General features: G+C 47.5%; 1 long non-coding RNA gene across 1 annotated transcript; it reads left to right on the top strand.

Annotated features, from left to right (window-relative positions):
• Positions 1 to 87: 87 nt before the first annotated feature.
• LOC119568985 lies at positions 88 to 5127 on the top strand. The gene is made up of 2 exons (XR_005228189.1): positions 88 to 224; positions 3780 to 5127. It is a non-coding gene; the product is annotated as an uncharacterized LOC119568985 (long non-coding RNA).
• The last annotated feature ends 399 nt before the right edge of the window (positions 5128 to 5526 follow it).

Genomic DNA, 5526 nt, shown 5'->3' with positions numbered 1-5526 from the left:
TTTTCCCTCCCCCCCTTTTCCCCTCCCTTCCTCTCCCCATCCCCCCCCTCCCTCCCTCTCCCTCTCCCCGTCTCCCCATCTCCCCTCGCCATCTCCCACTCCCTCTGACTCCCCTCTCCCCTCAGGCCCCGCACATCCTCCTGTCGCTGGACTGGTTCCACTACGTGGCGGCGCTCACGGCCGGCCTCCTCCTCGTCGTCGTCCTCGTCGCCCTCCTGCACAAGGTCAGACGCCGCCCTACGTTGCACAGGCGTATACCCTTACACAAATATTCACACGCACACGCACATGCGCACACACACACACACACACAACACACACACACACACTCACACACACACACACACTCACACACACACACACACACACACACTCACACTCACCTCACACTCACACTCACACTCACACTCACACTCACACACACACACACACACACACAGTGTCAGCGATAGCAATTGCGACCTTCTACAAAACTGACTTCAGGACCTACAAAACTAACAAAAGCATTATGGAAAACGAAAGAATTGTATCGTGCCTTTACTTCTATAGACTTTAGATATTTGGAAAATTTTCCAAGGGCACCTTAGACAGCTTTCGATGCGTCGGGTATACTCTCTCTCTCTCTCTCTCTCTCTCTCTCTCTCTCTCTCTCTCTCTCTCTCTCTCTCTCTTCTCTCTCTCTCTCTCTCTCTCTTTTTCTCTCTCTTTTTTCTTCTCTCTCTCTCTCTCTCCCTCTCTCCCTCTCTCTCTCTCTCTCTCTCTCTCTCAATGAGCCGTCTCTTGGTTCAGCTCCGTGTCGGCGTCTTCAGCCACGTAGTCCATTCATATGGCGCCCAGGCATTGCCAGGCGGGTCGAGGTCAGTTGAGTGGTCTGAGCATTTGGTGACAGGCGTGTCAGTCTCTGCCAACTAGTCCCCAACATCTGTGCACGAGTGGGGCGCACCATCGTACATGTCACCTGTTCGGTGGAGTTCCGCACATCCAAATGATTCTGATCGTGCATCGTTGTGTTCTGTGTTAAATGATGAAGGTCTCCAACACCGTGTTCACCACCTCGCCAGGGTAACGAGAGTCAAATCTGTTGCTTCCGGCTGGACGATATACTGCCTTCGAGCTTGTTCTTGCAGCTGGAATGGTGGACCTTCCGCTGCTCCGGAGACAAACTTGTCCTGGCTGCAAAACTGTTGCGCTTCACACTTGCTGAGGAGGAGTTCTGGCGCGGCCGTGGTGGAGGCGGTCCCACATGGCTCGTTCTGCCTTGATAATTATAATTATCTCTGATGATTATTTCTGATAAACGAAGGGTGTCTCAGGCAGTGTGTGCTGTGTGGTGCAGCGGTAGCGATCTCGCCTAGCAATCTTGCTGACCTGCGTTCAAATTCCTCGCCGCCAGTGGATGGTAACCCCGGCCATTCCTTGCACACGGGGTCATTTAGAAGCATGCCACATCAATGAGATACAATTATGTGTAAAAATAATTATGATAATTCATGATCAATACAGTCATGATAAAAATAGATACAATCATTCATGAGCCAGTCATTATGCACAATTATTCATGATGAATATATTTTTTATAATTCATAGCTATAAATGATGTGTCATCATAAATAACCAATTAATACTGCTATTTATCAAAGTAAACATAATTGTAACGCCCGATTTACCCCCAGTCCTCTCCCACCGAGGAGGCAGTCATCTTATCCCTTCTTCCCCGAGTGCGTGGCTCAAGAACCGGGAAGTACGACTCGACCTCCATTCGCGGTGCGGCGACGGCGGCCGAAGATGGTGGCCCTCGGGCAGCCTACACGGGCCACAGTGTCTAATATTTTCGCTCCTTCTATCCTAAAGGCGACAGTACGAGCCCTCTCCACTTCGCTCGTGGCAAGTGCATCTATAAAACATTAACGCTACCAAAAAGTAGACGGTGCGGAAACCCGAGCTTGCGAACTGCGGCGACCAAGGCGTTTCCCGCCGAAGAACGAGAGCGGCAGCTACTCTGGTCGTGTTGCCATCACAAGTTCATTCGATTGAAGAATTACCAGAGTTCGCCGTTTGATGTTGAACAAGAGACTTTTCACTCGAGGAATTGCGCCGCTGATTTTAAAAGCGAGGTCGCAGCTTTTATCGCCGACACTGTATATATATATATATATATATATATATATATATATATATATATATATATATATATATATATATATATGTATATGTATATCTATTTGTATATGTATATGTATATCTATTTGTATATCTATATGTGTATATATATGTATATATATATGTATGTATATGTATATATATATATGTATGTATATTATATATATATGTATATTTTCTTTCTTTTAACGGTAGGTTCATGCCTGAGCCGCCGTGGTCACAGCATGATACTTAATTGTAGTTTTCATGTTGTGATGCTCTTGGAGTGAGTACGTGGTAGGGTCCCCAGTTCCTTTCCACGGAGAGTGCCGGTGGTACCTTTTAGGTAATCATTCTCTCTATTTATCCGGGCTTGGGACCAGCACTTGACTTTGGCTGGCTTGGCCACCCAGTGGCTAGGTAGGCAATCAAGGTGAAGTTCCTTTCCCAAGGGAACAACGCGGCGGTTGGTGACTCGAACCCTCGAATTCAGATTGCCGTCGTGACAATTTTGAGTCCGACGCTCTAACCATTCGGCCACCGCGGGCTTGACGATCATGGGCTTCCATGATTTTTTCTTAGCAATTTAGAGCGGTGGTTTGCCATTGCCTTCCGCCCGGTGTTTTTATCGAGTCACCATCTCTATTTACCCGGCACTGACTTGAGCTGGCTTGGGCACCCAGTGGCTAGGTAGGCAATCGAGGTGAAGTTCCTTGCCCAAGGGAAACAATGCGGCGGTCGGTGACTCGAACCCTCGAACTCAGATTGCCGTCGTGACAGTCTTGAGTCCGACGCTCTAACCATTCGGCCACCGCGGCCCCATATATGTATATATGTATATCTATTTGTATATCTATGTGTATATATATGTAGATATATGTGTATATATATGTATATCTATATGTATATCTGTTTGTATATCTATATATGTATATATATGTATATACATTTATGTATGTATATGTATATATATATTTATGTGTATATATATATGTCTATATTTATGTGTATATATATGTATGTATATATGTATATGTATATCTATGTATATATGCATATGTATATATATGCATTTGTATATATATGTATATGTATATATGTATGTATATGTATATTATGTATTTATGTATACATGCATGCACGCACAGACGCACACACACACACACACGCACGCAAACGCACGCACGCACGCGCACGCACGCACACGCACGCACGCACACGCACGCACGCACACGCACGCACGCACGCACGCACGCGCACACACACACACACACACACACACACACACACACACACACATACATACACACACACATACACACATACACACACACATACACACATACACACACACATACACCAAACACACAACACACACACACACCACACACATACACACACACAACACACACACACACACACACACACACACACACACACACACACACACACACACACACACACACACACACAACACACACACAACACACAACACACAACACACACACTACACACACACACACACACACACACACACACACAACACACACACACACACACACACACACACACACAGCTGGCGAGGACCTTCCTCGCGATCCTCAGCCGGAACCTCTCGCACTCCCTCCTTCCTCCCGCAGATTGGTTTCTTCAAGAGGACGCGCGTCCTGCCCCTGGCTTCGGGAGACGACGCAGCCGAGCGGGAGGCAGTCCTGGGCGGCCCTTCGCAGGAGTGAGGCACAGCGCCCATGACCTCGGGCGCCGGCGGGCAATGCGGGCAGCGGCTCCCGAGCGGGACCGGCGAGGACGGGGCTGCCGCGGCGCAGCGACCAGAGAGCAAGGGCGGCCCGGGGGTGGCGGTGGAAGGGGGGATAGCGGGGAGAAGGGCGGGGGGCTGCTGGTCAAAGGTTGAGTGCCTGCCTCGGCCGCTTCGCCGGCGGTGGCCGTCCAGAACCGTCAGTCAGCGAAGGAGCATCACACACCTGCCGTCTTCTTCACCGCAGCCAAATTATGGGTAAAGAACGTCAGCAAAGTCAGCCTCTCGGCCGCGGGCGGAGCAGCGCCAGGTGGTTGCGGCCCCTCGACCTCGGAGCCGCAGCCACCAGGCGCTGTTCCCCCCGCGGCCGAGAGGCTGACTGCTGACTGCCGGGCTCTGGATGGCCACCGCTTGGCGAGGCGTCCGAGGCAGGTTCCAGCTGGCTCTTAGCTATTAAGGTAGAGTTAGCAGCGTCCGATTCTGTTGACTGATTAATCTAGATTTAAGTTAACCTTTTGTAGAAAGTAGACCGATATGTGTAATTATTACAGGAGTGTGAAAAGGGCCTAATCATTGAGTGGTTGCCTGACACAACCACCGCTATGGTGATAGAATAAAGACCTGAGTCTGCAGCGATTCGATCTTTATAATAAAATACGTAACTTTATAATAAAATACGAACTGATAACACAACTTGATTATTAATCTTAATTCTATAACGTGCTCGTATTATTCTAAAATACGGTTCATACATTTTATTCATTCAAGTTATTTTATAGTCGTTTTATCTTTAGCCACTTCTTAATGTACCGTTTTAAAAACATTTTCATTGAAAGAGAGCCACCCTCAATTTACGTTCTCGCTCAGGGGTCACGAGGGAAGGTTGGAAGTATCTGGAAGGAGGTATTGTGGTCACGCTGGTAGGGAGGCTGCTTGTCACGAGAACCCTGGCGTGGGGTCGGGCTCCCTCATGGCACAGCCCGGGCGAGGCTAAGCTTCGCATATCGGACTTATCCTGGCATGGGCCTCGGGACAAAAGATAAGTGGTCTTATTTAGTGAGGCTTTGGGAGACATTGCTTTTAAGCATTTTATGTTCATGTTTTATTTTACTTGTGGTATGTGTGTTTTACTCATGTTCGTTTGTGTTTGTCTTCTTGATTTAAGTTATATTTGTGCGTTTTAGTTGTATTTTCTCGTTTTGTTTTAATAAATATTTTAAAGGTTTGATATAGTCAATTGTTTCCCATACCCTCTAATAACTGTAATGAAAGCTCTAAGTTTTTAACAGACTTTTTAAAGATGCAATGAGCCCATTCAGCCCAATCCGAGATTAATAGACATACAGGGTAATACTAAATCGTATTCCAGCTGCGTCTAGGGAATAAATCCCTCACACACGCCTCTCCGGCTAACTATACGCATACATTCACTTATACATACATATGCCTACCCACTATCTCTCCGTTCCTTCCACTCTTCAGCACACTTCGTCATTCTTCTTCACATACACTCAAACGTTCCCACGGCTATTAAATAGGTGGTGGCAGCGAGCGCTTCTTTTAACCCTTGTGAGATGGAATCGTATGTTAACATTCACGCGTTCGCCGGCCTTCATAGAAAGTATGCTAGG

Source organism: Penaeus monodon, unplaced genomic scaffold (assembly GCF_015228065.2).
Source record: "Penaeus monodon isolate SGIC_2016 unplaced genomic scaffold, NSTDA_Pmon_1 PmonScaffold_1195, whole genome shotgun sequence".
Lineage (NCBI taxonomy): Eukaryota > Metazoa > Arthropoda > Malacostraca > Decapoda > Penaeidae > Penaeus > Penaeus monodon.
The sequence above is the reverse complement of the archived record's forward strand: the minus strand, read 5'-3'. Positions and strand labels throughout refer to the sequence as shown.